This window comes from Apis mellifera, linkage group LG7, assembly GCF_003254395.2.
Source record: "Apis mellifera strain DH4 linkage group LG7, Amel_HAv3.1, whole genome shotgun sequence".
NCBI lineage: Eukaryota > Metazoa > Arthropoda > Insecta > Hymenoptera > Apidae > Apis > Apis mellifera.
Genome location: NC_037644.1, coordinates 2706528 through 2722261, shown reverse-complemented (window position 1 = coordinate 2722261; position 15734 = coordinate 2706528). Strand labels below are relative to the sequence as shown.

General features: G+C 32.2%; 1 protein-coding gene and 1 long non-coding RNA gene across 5 annotated transcripts in view; both read right to left on the bottom strand.

Annotated features, from left to right (window-relative positions):
* The window catches only part of LOC408944 (probable JmjC domain-containing histone demethylation protein 2C), a 254311-nt gene that overhangs the window by 211198 nt on the left and 27379 nt on the right, over positions 1–15734 (bottom strand). The gene's annotated exons all lie outside the window — the stretch shown is intronic.
* On the bottom strand, positions 7822–12328 carry LOC113218911. Its single transcript, XR_003305066.1, has 3 exons — positions 11880–12328; positions 10626–11025; positions 7822–10545 (listed from the first exon to the last, which is right to left on the bottom strand). It is a non-coding gene; the product is annotated as an uncharacterized LOC113218911 (long non-coding RNA).

The window sequence follows — 15734 nt, the reverse complement described above, 5'->3', positions numbered from 1 at the left end:
AACGGATAATTATTATTCCGTGACACGTCGCGTGCACGCAATATATATATATCGCGACTTAAATTTAAAAAATTCTCTTTTTCAAATCGCTTCCGTTGTGCAGCGCGAGGGAAATATTCGAGGGGTGGGGGAAGGGCGAAAAATATATATATACAGGCGCGGGAGGAAGGAAGAGGAGAAAGAAAAGAGGTAAAAAGGGAGAGAGGGGGTGGAGAGCGTAGGAGTGCGCGGTAATACGCACGGGAGAAACGAGATATGTGCGCAGACGAGCAGCTCTCGTCCAAACGTGAACCCTATTTTCCCGGGAATTACGAGTGGGCCCCGGAGGGAGGAGGAGGTGGGAGAGAGATGGTTACAGGGAGGGAGGGAGGGCGCGCGCACTTCTCGACAAAAGATCTTTTTTCCATTTCTCGTGGCGTCGTTAGGTATCAGCTTCTCTCTCAAACGTAACCCACCTCCTCCCTCCCTCCTGCCTCGCTCCTCTTTGTCCCTGTTTCGCTGCGAGCGCGCGCTTTTCATGCACAGCTCCGTGTATTTTCGCGAAAATAGGCCGCGTGGAGAGGAGGAACGGAGAACGAGCAAGAAGAAGGAGAGGAAAAAAAAAAGAGTGGCGGCTGGTTGCGGTGACCTCTTTCTGGCCAGCTACCGCTCTCGTTCGCCGGCCTGGTCGGTTGATCGAACCGGGGCCGACGCCTCGCAGGTGCCACAAAAGGGTTGCTTGCTCGCTTCTTTCTTTTCTTCTTCTTTTTTTTTTCTTCTTTTTTTTTTTTCGTACAGCCTTCCTTTGCTTCGCCAAATCGCTCATCGATCGTCGCGAGCGCAAACGCTCCTCTATCCGATTTTTAATCTAGTGATCGGTGAAAATTGTATTCTTTTTCCTTTCCCTTCCTCTGAATACGAACATATAATCGTTCGATTGTTGATAAAATTTTTGAATTTGAAATTGGAAATAAATTAGGAGTCTTTGTCTTCGAATTCTTGAATTCTTTTTCTTTTCCCTTCCTCAGAATACGAACATATAATTCGATTGTTGATAAAACTTTTGAATTTGAAATTGGAAATAAATTAGAAATTAGGAATCTTTGTCTTTGAATTTTGGAATTCTTTTTCCTTTCCCTTCCTCTGAATATGAGAATACGAATATGTATAATCGTCGTTTGTCCAATGATAAAACTTTTGAATTTGAAATTGAAAATAAATTAGAAATTAGGAATCTTTGTCTTTGAATTCGAACATATAATCGTCGTTCGATTGTTGATAAAACTTTTGAAATTGCAAATAACTTGGGAATTAGTAATCTTTATCTTTGAATTCTTTTTCCTTTCTCTTCTTCTGAATATGAGTACGAACATATATAATCGTCGTTCGATTGTTGATAAAACTTTTGAATTTGAAATTAGAAATAAATTAGGAATCTTTGTCTTTGAATTCTTGAATTCTTTTTCCTTTCTTTTCCTGTGAATATAAAAATATATAATCGTTGTTCGATTGTTGATAAAATTTTTGAATTTGAAATTGGAAATAAATTAGAAATCTTTGTCTTTGAATTTTTGAATTCTTTTTTCTTTCCCTTCCTCAGAATACGAATATATAATCGTTCGATTGTTGATAAAATTTTTGAATTTGAAATTGGAAATAATTTAAGAATCTTGGTCTTTGAATTCTTGAATTCTTTTTCCTTTCTCTTCTTCTGAATACAAACATATAATCGTCGTTTGTCCAATGATAAAACTTTTGAATTTGAAATTGGAAATAAATTAGGAATTAGAAATCTTTGTCTTTGAATTCGAACATATAATCGTCGTTCGATTGTTGATAAAACTTTTGAATTTGAAATTGGAAACAAATTACGAACCTTTGTCTTTGAAATATTTGCTCGACAGATCTATCCGTTTTATTATTAAGATTATTTAAAGAGAAAAAGGGGAAAAAATTCAACTGCCTACCGCGTGATTCAGCGCAAATGTTGAACACTCCAGGTGCATCGGCGTAGTAGCAAGTAGGCGCGTTTTTTTTTCTTTTTCTTTTTCCTTTTCTTTTTCTTTTTTGCACATTGAGTGCACGCCTGCAAAGAGAAAGGAAGACGAGCAGCGGTGAAACCCCTCTACGCTCGAGGGAAACGTTGTTTCGAAAGAGAGGAAGAACTGTTGCTCGCGTGAATCTTCTAGGATCCATTTTCGATCCTTGTATACTTCCATATTGTACGAATCATTAAAATATTTCGAATACAACAAGCGTTTACAAAAAATTCAAGTATCGAAAGTGAGAAACTATCAATCACTATTGTACTATCAATCATATTTGTGTTTATTTAACGAGAAAATTTTTAACAGATACGTAAAGTTTCAAGTATTTAGAATATACGATAGTATTTAAAATTTTATCATCAACACCAAGTTATACACGATTTCGATCTGCTGATTTTAACGACGTGCTGTTAAAGAATATCATTTCGAGCAAATCTTTCCTTTATATGTAATATCGATTTTCCATTTTATTTGAAAGAAAACCTTCCAGATATTGTATCACTATTCAACTCTATTTGTATTTTATTGTACGTATTATAAACACATTGGAATAATCGACAATCAATATATATATATGAATTATTATCGAATATCTCTTTCAGATTTGAATTATAAAATTTTCTTCGCAATTTACTAGACAGAAATTGATAAGTATTGCTATCGTTCCATCGTCTCCTTGTTGATTTATACTCTATTCTTTATCGTATTCCACGGATTTGAAAAAAACTCTATATGAAATACTAATAATTAATTCATCCAGTTGAATAGAGTTGAGAAATTACCGATCATATGCAAAAGAAAAATTGTTTAAAATGTCACGCTTCCTCACCACACCTCAAAATCATTAAAAAAACAATAATCAATTCATATACCAATCATCATAACAACTACTAATAAATAAAAATGAATTTATTTATAATTCAAAAAATTTTAGTTACAATTAATCCTTTTGGAGTTTTAATTTTAAGATTGATACGTTTTATCTCAATTTCATGTAAAATCAATTGTTGCAATTTCTTCGACTGTTCACACAGGATTAATAATTATAAGAATAGTAACTTTCTTTAAAATAATAATCTCTCATGGATCAAGATCATCTTTATTCTTTTTAGTAAATTATTAATCATATGCAAAAGAAAAATTGTTTAAAATGTCAATGTTTCCATCACACCTCAAAATCATTAAAAAAACGTAATCAATTCATATACCAATCATCGTAACAACTACTAATAATTACTTATAAAAATGAATTTATTTATAATTCAAAAAATTTTAGTTACAATTAATTCTTTTAGAAATTTAATTTTAAGATTGATTGACGTTTACCTATTTCATGTAAAATCAATTATTACAATTTCTTCAATTGTTCACATAGAATTAATAATTGTAAGAATAGTAACTTTCTTTATAATAATAATCTCTCATGGATCAAGATCATCATCTTTATTCTTTTTAGTAAACGATTAATCATATGCAAAAGAAAAATTGTTTAAAATGTCAAATTGTTTAAAATGTTTCCATCACACCTCAAAATCATTAAAAAAACAATAATCAATTCATATACCAATCACAAGAAATAATTACTTATAAAAATGAATTTATTTATAATTCAAAAAATTTTAGTTACAATTAATTCTTTTAGAAATTTAATTTTAAGATTGATTGACGTTTACCTATTTCATGTAAAATCAATTGTTGCAATTTCTTCAATTGTTCACACAGGATTAATAATTATAACTTTCTTTGAAATAATAATCTCTCATGGATCATCATCTTTATTCTTTTTAGTAAACGATTAATCTTACATACATATACACATCTTTCTTTTATCAATTTAAATTTAAACCCAATAAATAAAACTTTTATTATTTCACCATATTGCAACATGTACAATCACTCGAACACCCTAGCAAAACCAGTAGTACACTTATACACTTGGTGCAAAAGTACCGAGTCCAAGAAGATAAATAGACCCAAAGTTTTAGGAAGTCGAGGAACTCGAGCGAGAGAATGGTTCAAAGCTTGGGGAGAAAAAGGAGGGACGAGTGTGTGGGACGAAGAAAAGAGAGGTGGGAATTCAAGTATAGTGTAGTTGGAAGGAGACGGAACAAGCGGGAGGAAGAGGAGGGAAGAGCGAGAGGAGGGGGTGTGGGTGTTGGAGGAAGATGGGGGAAAGGGAATGCCCCCTTTTATACCGCGTACGTATGACGCGCCTATGTGTGAGAATACCACCACCGGAAGTTGGAGGCCACCGCCTGACCTTGCAGCGGTCGCTCGGTTTCAACTCTGGCTAGCACCAGCCCCGTTCAACACTCGATTACGTACCGGGTGTCTCGTGAATTTGGAGGGGAGGGGGAGGAGAGGATCGAGATGCAGAAAGAAGGATATAATTCTAGAAGAAATTAATTTCACCCTTCCCCTTCGTTCTTCGTCCTCTCTCTCATGGAATAAATTTGCATTGGAAATTTAAAAATGTATTTTTTTTCTTCCTCCTCCTCCTCCTCCTTCTCCTCCTCTTTTATTTATTACGATGGTGTTTTTTTTTTCTTCTTATTAAATGTCAAAGTTGTTGTAAATCTTGTCGAAAGCTATTATTTCGAATGAAATATCGGCAGACAGTTTAACGACAGTGTAACACGATTGTATTTTTAATAATATTTTTAAAGAAAAAAGGAGAAACAATTCGAGGAGAGGGAAACGGAAGGAGGGAGGGAAATTTTCCTCGACGCAGCGAATAACGGCAGGTTCGATCGGGGACAACGAAACGGGGACAAAACATTGCCAGCCTCGAAAGATCGGATATGGACCCCTTTAACAGGCTGAAACTCTAATATGGGCCATTCAAGCCGATAGCGCGATATTTGTTCACGCGATCGAAGTTCAAGCGTCTTCTTCTACGCTTGATCGGAATCGCGCCGATTTCGAAGCCGAATGATAGTCCGTTTAACGGGTTTCCACGGCTCGATGAAAGCTCAAGGATTTGTTTTAAATCATTTTTTTCTCTCTCTTCGCGTATGAAAAGAAAGGCAAGTAAGAAATTTACACATTGGGGATAGATTTATCGAGAGAGAGATAAAGTATAATTAGATTTTTCTTGTATTAATTAATCAAGTTTCTTTTTAAAGAGACGTTTGTAATAAAAAAAGAGAAACATGGAAATAACCGACAAAGGTGTTCAATCGTCCATTAATCAATGCAATTCCATATAAATTATACTCCGACGATCGATAATTACGGAAGATAAATGATATAATATTCATTTTTTTTTTTTCTCAATGACATTTATAATTACAAATTTTCATTCGAAGAAATGAATGTATTTATCGTGTAATCGTTCGTGGAATGACTTTTTCCTATTTTTTTATTCATTATTATTTTTTTTTTAATGGTTGAATCGATGAATGGAAATTTTTACCGATTTAAAATGCTATTAATAAATCGATGATTTGCAAAATTATACAACAATTATATTACACGGAAAATTTTTGTAAATTCGAACAGTTGAACAATTTATCAAGTTTTCGAATTTCGTTTCATCTTATCTCAATTTTAACACGTCCTTTGAGCACGAAGTTTAAAAACTCGGAATGATTATCACTCGATAAGTGTAATCATTCACGATACACATACAACGTATCTGTATCTTTATTACATCTTTCTTATCTTATCTACGAATTGATCTTTATTACGCGACAGTTATTAATCGCCACGTGACGAGTCTTTTTTATCGATGTTTCGCCTCCGTTGTTTGCTCCCTATCTTGTTTTTATTCGAGGCCACGTGTGTCCAATGAAATGTACATCGAAGAAGAAGAAGAAGAGGAAGAGGAGGAAGAAAAATTAATTTTTTCTAATATTAAAAAATTCAAAACGCAATTACCAATTCCAAGAACGTATTCGCATTATCTCGTATTCCCGCTATCGATATATTATTTTTTATATTCTCGCGAAAAGATCCTTTTTCCATTCTCGTGTGTCTTAATAAATAAATTATCCGACTTGCTCGCCGACGTTTTTTCGTTTGACGTTGAGGTCGCGTCGATGCGGCACGAATGAATGGGCGATCCGGTATTTGCCAGGGGAGGAGGGTGGAAACTAGCTTTAAAGGGGATGTAACGGTATCCAAATCTCACGAATCATTCGCTTGAATTGTTTCCCCTCTGCCTCTCGATTACAACGAATCTTTTTCGATTCTTCACAATTCAACGAGAAGAAGAAAAGAAGAAATTTGAGAAATCTAGTTTATTCAAGTTTCTTCTGATATCTTTTAAAAAATTACAAGTTGATTGTAGAACGAATACTTTTTCTATAATTTTATAATATTTTAAATGATCGAATCGATTCTCTATAAATCGATTTATTTAATTTCCAAACAAGCATTGCAAGTAATTTTTAAAAAATGGAATAATGAATATTTCATTAGAATTCCACATACACGTGCGATATATAAAATTTCACAAGGATAAAATAAACACACGAAAATAAATGGAGAAATTGTGGAAAAATCAATATCTTGCTTGATCGATAAGCAAATAAAAGCAACGAGTCCTCCCAAGATCCTCCTCCGTCGATACGAGGAGAAATAAAAATGGAGATCGATGAAAGTGCAGAGAGCTCTTGGAAAGACGAGGAAAAAACGAGAGTCAATTTTTCGTGGACCAGCCAGTCTCTTCTGAAGAAGAGAAGCAGAAGAGAAGCGTAGGCTTGTACGAAGGGAGAAAACGAATCAGCCGCCTTTGGTCAGAGCACACCCCTTTTCCGCACTCCTTCCAAGCTTTGTCGGGCAACGCCCAGATAGGGCTCGAAATATCGAATCTACACGTATCCCTCTCCCTCCCCTGACCCGTCAAGGCCTAGAGTTATTTTCAGATTTTCATATTTCTATATATCTTCCACCCCCCAAGTTGTGGTGGAACACGCAGGTGGTGAATCCTCGCTCCTTTGTTCGAGCCGATTTATCTGATTGACGGAGAAAAAATGCAGTATTCTTCGATATAGAGCGTTTGATGCACAGATTATCTCTGCTTTCTCGAGTGATGAATCGTATACCGCTATCGAATAGAAAGATGATTAATTTTTCTTAAAGTGGATTTAAAGATCGTTCATTCTTCCTTTCTTTATCGTTAAACTTTTTCAAATTCGCGACGACGAATCTGAAATGTTAAATGTTAAATATTGAATATATTTGGATCGATAGAAATTGATAAAAATGATGATTAATTTGAAAATGTGTTTAATTGTTGATCACCATCGATAAAAGTAAAACGTGTACTTATTTTCTACGAAGATATAAAATTCGATAAAGGAATATGGTAATTGAATAATCGATATGGTATATGTGTAGTTTTTGATAAGAGAGTAATTAGATATTTTCTCCTTTTGAAACTCGCATTAAATAATTTATAATTTGCAAAAGAGATAATTTACTAAAAAAAGAAAGAAAGGTAACTTAAAAACTTGGCCAAAATGGAGATTAACGTTTCTCTTAAAAATGAAAACGTATTATTACATGACATAATTCTGACATAGTCATCCAACTATTTTATAACCGAGTGCAAAAAATATAGAAACGATATGATAATTACTTTTTTATTAATTTCGGTAGCTAAGAATCGTTAAAAATGATGAAAAGTAATGCATTTTAACATTTTTTAGTAGTATAGTTTTTAACTTGTATTTTATTATTATTATTATTATTGGTTTAATCAAGTTTTTATCTCAAGCTGAAGTTATATGAATATTAAACAGTTTTTTTCCAAAATACATAATTTTTGGGGGGACAGAATTAAACAAGAATTAAAAATTGTGATATTAATTCTTTTTAAGGAAGCTTCATCTTTTTTTGATTCTGACAATAATTACGGATTACAGATTTATCTGCATTTTTACTTTATGTCTATGTACAATAAAAAAAAATTTACATCCTCCTAATTTCAAGCTAAAATTTAATATAATTTAACTATATTAAAAAAAATTATTTATGCGCCTTTAAAAAGGAAATATATATACAACAAAATTGCAACATATTCTTCGTTCCTTCTCATTTACAATTCACTTCACTCCATGCTCTCTTGCCACTTCACGTTCAGATTCATTTACACGCGACATTTCATTTCAATTTTTAATTCCCAATAGGTAATAAAAAAAAACAAAGTTCAAATTCTCTCTCGCCTTTCATTCTCCTTCTTATTCCTACCTCGAACAATCATCCTTTCAATTTTCAATATTAATCTTAATACAATAACCAACAAAATCATACGCACGTATTATCGTCTCGAATTTCAAGCTTTTAAACAAAGATGCGTGGACTCGATATGTAGAAAATTTTATTAAAAAGAAAAGAAAAGAAAAATCGTTCGTCTGCGGTCAATTCTCCCGGTCGTGCCATTTGTCCGTGGCCCCTTTGTTGGTCATCCTTTTTCCAAGAACAGTTTCGTTTCGCAGAAATAGCCTTGACTTTTCGACCACGAAAAAAAAAAAAAAAAAGAACCTCGATCGTATGCCCGCTGAATAGCAATAACCGAAACGAGTCATTGTTGGTCCCAGAGACCTATGACTAACGACTTGTTTACAACGCCCCGACCCTTTTTTTTTCTCTCTCTCTCTCTCCTCCTCCTCCCTCCGCCTTGCAGGTGGACAAAGTCCATTAATGGAGGCTTCGACACAAATCTAATGGATCTGTTATTGTTGAGACGCGTACTCAACGCGCATGTTTGCAAACAATGTGCGCAATAACCAGTTATTTATATATATAGAAAGAGATGTTAAGATGGAATATTACAACGATTAAATGCGAAGAAATTATTTTGGAAGGAGGATTATTCGATTTTTTTTTAAATATTCAAACGTAACGATTAAAATTGTTCTCCACGATATTAATGGATATCGAATTTTCTTTGAATTTTGAAGACATTTATATATAAATTTTTACAAGATTAAAAAATTATTGAAAATCTTTTAAATTATACTCTCACGATTAAATTGTAAAACAAAGGGTTAATTAAGAGTTGGAGTATAAAATACAACGGATGCATAATAACGAAGAGAAGCCAGTAAACTGAAACTCTTTATCGTTTGAGAAAAGGCGCGGTGTATTTTTCCTTTTCTTTTCTTTCTTTTTTTTTTTAACAACGTAAAAGAATAAAACGTGGAGCAAGGATATCCCCGGGCTGGATATATACGGGAATAGTCGAGAGAAGCGAGTACTCGAGAGAGGATGAAGAGCGAGGTATAACTGGGGCGAAGAGAGGGTGGCACACGTGCACTGTCCGCCTCTATTTTTACGTTTAACTCTTTAGAGATGGCCCTCCGCGAGCTACGTGGGAGTCCATGCACTTTTTCCACGTTCAGTCGTCTTCGTTTGCGATGCTCGCCAAAAAGATATCATCGTGAAAAAGAATCGAAATTCTTACGGGTGGAAAAATTCTCTCGTGCGTTATTTGATTAAAGAAATTCAAATTTCAATTCGAACGTCTTGAAATTTGTGGCCGTGATATTGAATTTGACGAAGGAATTTTTTGATCGACAATTTTGTCTGAATTTTTTTCTGGAATAGAAAACAACATTAAATCCTGAATATTTGTTAATTTAAAATATTTACTTTTCTCTTGTTCTAATCGTTCAATGATGATACCAATTAATAATTTTTAAAATTGCATAATCGTTCAAAATTTTCAACCACGAGACGCTTCGAGATTTGACAAAGAATAACTTTGAAATGTACTCTATAGAGATGTACATCTATAATGAAAGTTGACCTACAAGATTGTACAAAACATAAAAAACTGATTTTTTTTTTTCTCAAAGAAAGGAATTTTCCATTTAATAGCTTTATAATACTACGCGCAATAAAATACATAAAGTATCATTATATAATTATATTACACACATCTATTATTATTTTTTCGCCATTTCTAATTACCATTTATCCACTGATTGTGAATTTTCTTTCATGTATAAATTATTATTATTTTTTCTCGTACCGCACCAATTTAATATTATTTCTTCAAACGAATTTCATTAAATAACTATTTTCGATGAATATTAAAACCCTATTTACGTATTATTATTTATAAAAAACGACGAGTAAAAATCAATTGTCACACTTTTCCTCGAATTTCGCAAAATCTGAAATACCCGGATTTGGATTAAGAGCGTACGATCGACAGCGATCGCTCCGCTGCAACGACTCGTTTCCCATCTTCAATCAAACCGGGTGTAACGCGCGAAGGACAAAGTTGTAATTGAATTTCGTGTCTCAAACATCTGCGCCACTTGTATCACCTCGCGCAAAGTTCAATTACACCCTATGTAAGTGAGTTTCGCAAAGAGCCAGCCAGTCAGTCACGTCCGCGCGTGTCGCTTCTCTCATCAAAGAAACCATGACAAACATCTTTTTATCGACATGTTATTTCTCGTATTAACGACGCTCTATTCGATCGTAGACGCGCAACGTGAATCTTCGTTCTTCAATGATTGGCATTTTTCAACCGGTAAGGAAGAGAGAGAGAGAAGATTGTCTGGAATATCAGAACAACGAGTAATACACTCTAGACGTGGAAGTTTTTACATTTTACGATTGGAATAAAATTATACTTACGATACTTTGAATTTTTATATCGATTGTAAATCGATACGAGATTTATTTTCGAGATACAGGTTTTTTTTCTTTTTAATATCTTTTGAGTATTATAATATTGTTATTATCGATGGATTAAATTAAGAGGCAACGATTGAAACAATTGATGAATCTAATTTAAATTAGAAACTGAATTTTAAGAGGATTCAAGAACGTACAATTATCCTCTTAATTCTTGACGTATAATCATTTTCGATCGATGGTACTTCTCGTTTTAAAATGACACGAGCAAATTGGATTTCTTTGACAAATTAACCAGAAATTAACGATTAAAAATAATGCCTCGAATTTTATGCATCGCAAACGAGAATCTTTCAATGTGATAAACGTTATTTTTCGATGAAGAAATGTACGAACGAATCTATAAATAAATAGAAAATAAATGAAATTAATAATTAAAAAAAATGAATAACAAGTTAAAGAAGAAATGAATAAAAGAATGTATAAATAAATAAATAAAGGAAAGCGTCAAAGAGTTAAATAAAAGATAAGTAAATGAATGAATGAATAAGAGATAAAAATATATTATAAATAATAATATATTAATAAAAATATATTAATAAATAAATGTATATGTATATCGATCAAAAAAATGAATAACAAATTAAAGAAAAAATGAATAAAATGATGAAGAGTATGAACGAATCTATAAATAAATAATAGAAAGAAAATAAATGAAATTAATAATTAAAAAAAATGAATAACAAGTTAAAGAAGAAATGAATAAAAGAATGTATAAATAAATAAAGGAAAGCGTCAAAGAGTTAAATAAAAGATAAATAAATGAATGAATGAATAAGAGATATAAAAATATAAATTAATAAATAAATGTATATGTATATCGATCAAAAAAATGAATAACAAATTAAAGAAAAAATGAATAAAATGATGAAGAGTATGAACGAATCTATAAATAAATAGAAAATAAATGAAATTAATAATTAAAAAAAATGAATAACAAGTTAAAGAAGAAATGAATAAAAGATAAGTAAATGAATGAATGAATAAGAGATAAAAATATAAATTAATAAATAAATATATATGTATATCGATCAAAGGTATAAATAAATAAAGAAATAAATTTTTAATAAATCGATGAATATGTAAATATTATGTGATAAATATTAATAAAAAAATTAAAATAAATAAATATAGGCGTATGTATAATTTATGAAAACGATGTTGAAAAAATTCAAGAAAAGATCAAAATTTTACTGCTTCGTATAATAAAAATTCAACAATAAATTCAAAATAGTGTCGATATTTCGATCTACGCGTAACGAAGGCTCCGTTAAGAATGACTGGTCTCGCGCGACCTATCTCGTATTTATATATATCGACTGTTACGAAAATCTACGAAAACGTACGACCTTTATCGATTGTATCAAAATCGAGTTTTCGAATATATAATGGGTTAACAATTTATCAATTTTTGGATTATTATTGTTAATTGATAAATCTAACGATTTAATACAATGCCGTATATAATAATCAATGTCGCGATTAATATTTTTAATGGACTAAAATTAAATTTACTGTTTTTCTTGATTAATTTTCGATCCACGTTTCTCGATAAAATATCCTGTCCGCTATTTTACGCGACGAATGACCACGAAATAAACGTGTAATTATAACTGTCGAAAATTTATAAATTTTTATTATTTCTAGATTTTTAAATAATTTATGCAACCATAGAAATTGATACGTGATTTTATATAAGATAAAATAGAAATTATAAAAAAGAATATCGAGAAAAATCTAATATAATTCCAAATTTTTTATGGAAAAATTCAAACAAATCTCTAACAATCCTTCTCCTCAATTACATTAATTTTTACTTTTCTAATTTTTCTTTTTGCGAATGATTGTATCAAATTGTAAAACTTTTATTATAAAAAATAATATTTTATCGTAACATTTCAGATACAGCAAAGCAGTAAAAGCTAATCAAATATATATACAGTTTTGACAAATCTATGATTAGATAAGCATCTTAAACAGCAATCCCTCGAAAAAACACTCGAAAAGAATATCGAACTCTCGAATCACATTTCCAATTCTAAAAACTAGAAGAAATAAACAAAATAATAAAACCTTTGCGTTTAAAAATTAAATTTTTCACAGGAAGAAAAAATGTCCAACTCCAAGGAAAAATTTTCCTTCTTATAAATAAATTTAAAAGAAGAATTCTGAATTTCGAGAATTCCCAGAATTTTCAGACGAAATTTCAATACAATTTCAATCTAAAAAAAGAAGAAGAAAAAAAAAAATCATTACAAGAGAATACGACAAGAGTTACTCCGAATATGCCAATACGTTTGACACCGATTCCCAATTACCTATTTAATTTACGACATCGTATACCGCATCATAACCGTGCACACACGGACAAATGGAAATCCTCCCATTGCGGGAAAGGCGAAAAGATCCGAACACGATTCCATTTCTTCAAACTCATCAAAGGGATAAATCTTTCGATGTCGTTTCAATTTCAAAAATAGTTTCCGCTCGGGTAGCGGGCGAAAGAGTGGAGGTGGATAGAAAAGTGGTGGGGGGTCGGGTGGAACCTATTTTCCGGTCCGCGGTGGCTTCTGTGTAACAAAGTTGACGGCAAAAGGGGGGGAGGGACTTCATCCCTCCGTGTCTGATCGGCGCCTTTGATGGTCACCATGGCAACTTGCTCGCCTCCTCGCTCCTTCCTCCTCTTCCTTGCTCTTTTCCCTCCCAAAGTCCAATCTCCTCTCGTACTTATGCACATACGAAATTTCGTGTTCTAGCTAACTCTCTGTCACAAAGAGTCGGGAATAGAAACGTTTTATAGAAATTTTTATAGATATTTTTCGATAGAAGATTGTTCTATTCGAACAATTATCATTCTTCTTCTGATACTTGGATCTTGTTGTTTTTCATCAACGTTACGAAAGTTTGTTTAATTTCGCGTTTTTCAATTTGCGTTCGGTCGGTTAAAAAGTTTGCTCCGAATTTTAATTTTTTCGAAATGTAAAAGTAGGGATATATTTTTTCGAACGATTCTTAATTTAAAATTCGTTGGATGTATGATAATGAAATAGCCGAATCAAGAAAGTGTTGGGAGAAAAGAAACGAATAATCTTGGATTTAAAAATGGATTTGTCGGGGAAAAATAGGGAGAAATTACGAGTATAACGAAGAAAACGCATAATTGGATAAAATGATTTGCTACAGGGAAACTGCATAAAGTATGGAATAATTGGCAAAGGAAAGACTATAAAATGAAATATCGTATTATAATATTAAGTTTAAATATAAAATTATTACAATTTCGAACATTTATTCTCGAAAAGAAAAATAATAAAATTAATTTATTACATTCCTCAATAGTCGAACCATCTTATCTCATCATAAACATCATTAACATATCCCTTTAAAAAGAGCCTATCTTTTCTGAAATTAATAATAATTCGTTCTTTTACACCAACTTTCCCTTCATTAACAAACAAAAAAAAAAGTTAGAATTATTTATCCAAGACTCGAGAGAACATCACACGTATTCCAATTATAAAACAAACTCAAAAACTTAAACGCTTATATTGCGCGATTTCTCTTATTTAGATAAATGTCGTAAGCATTTAAAAGGATCTCAGAGATTCCCTCCTTTTCAACACTTCCTTAACAAACCCTTTAGCCTTAAACCTTGGGGTTGAAAATGGAACAAGTTGGATCGCTGCAATAAGTTCGTCTGGGGATAAGGGAACTGGTTTCGAAATCGAAGAACAGGGCGGTTATCGGCGGTGGTTGGCGCAGGAGTCGCTCGAATTGCCTCCGCAAATTGCGTTCCGTGCCGGGCTAATGAATTTGCCCGAGCTCGATCGCCGCGGATTCCTATATCGATTTGTATCGCCGGATTGATTCGAGGACACCGCAAATCTAACGAATGGATTATCGAAATCCATCCCACGCACGGATATTCTTTTATCATCAGGGAAAGAAGAGGGAGAAAAAAAAGATTGGAACAATCTGCTTGTTTACCTTAGTGGATCGTGCGCGTGCAAGTAAATAAGAAGCGCATCCGTGACCCGTTTTCCCTCTCCGTTTTATTCTCAACGTGGATCACGTGTTATATTTAGCGTTCCGGTATTTTTTTTTTCTCCAACCCTGATGTTTCCACCCGGTGCAAATTGGGAATATAACGCTAATCCCTTGTCCCTGGTTGAAACATTCGAAAACTCGTTAAAATATACCTTAGAATTTTTCGAGTATCGATATAAATATATGTATATTCGATGGTACGTAACGTGAGAGGATTTATTTATGAAATGAATCGATGAAGTAAAAAGAGAGAAGTGTAATTTAAATTTTTTACAAATGGAGAAAGTGTGCATAAGATAGAAATTTAGGGGAAAATAAAATCTGTGGTTGGTGCGAATTTCGTGAAAGAAATAATTTAAAAATAATTATTTCGATGTTTTAATTATTATTTGATTAATAAATCGAAGAGAGTTCGAGGGAGTGTTTGTTGAAAAGTAATAAATCGAAGAATTGATTATTTTTGTTTAAAAATTAAAAATTTTGAAACAATAATCGTGTAATAAACAATAGATAATACTATCTGTAAAAACGAATTACTTTCACGAAATAATCTCTGTTTTGCGAAGTAATTTCAATTTGAAAATTTCTCAAGATGCCAAAGTTTTAAGAATCGTGAATAGATTGAATAATCTACTTTAAAGTTTTCGAATGATCGAACAGTCGTTGAGAAATTTTCCTGTTTATCAATGGTAACGATCTCAATGTTTCGAAGCAAGAATTTCAGAGATAATAAGAGATAATAAAATAATTTAAAATTGGAAAAATTTGGAATCCATAAATCTTTAAAAAAAAAAAGAAGAATCAATTTCAGCATTCGCGTTTAATTTCAATATTCATGATTGTTATTATAAATATTCATCTACTCCCGTATTTACGGTATCAAAGAATATTTTTGAATATTTATGTTACTTTCTAACTAAACGTCAAGAAAATATTAATTCGAACAAACAAGATTTCTATCAATTATAAACGTTCTCAACACGTCCTTTAATAAATTTCTCA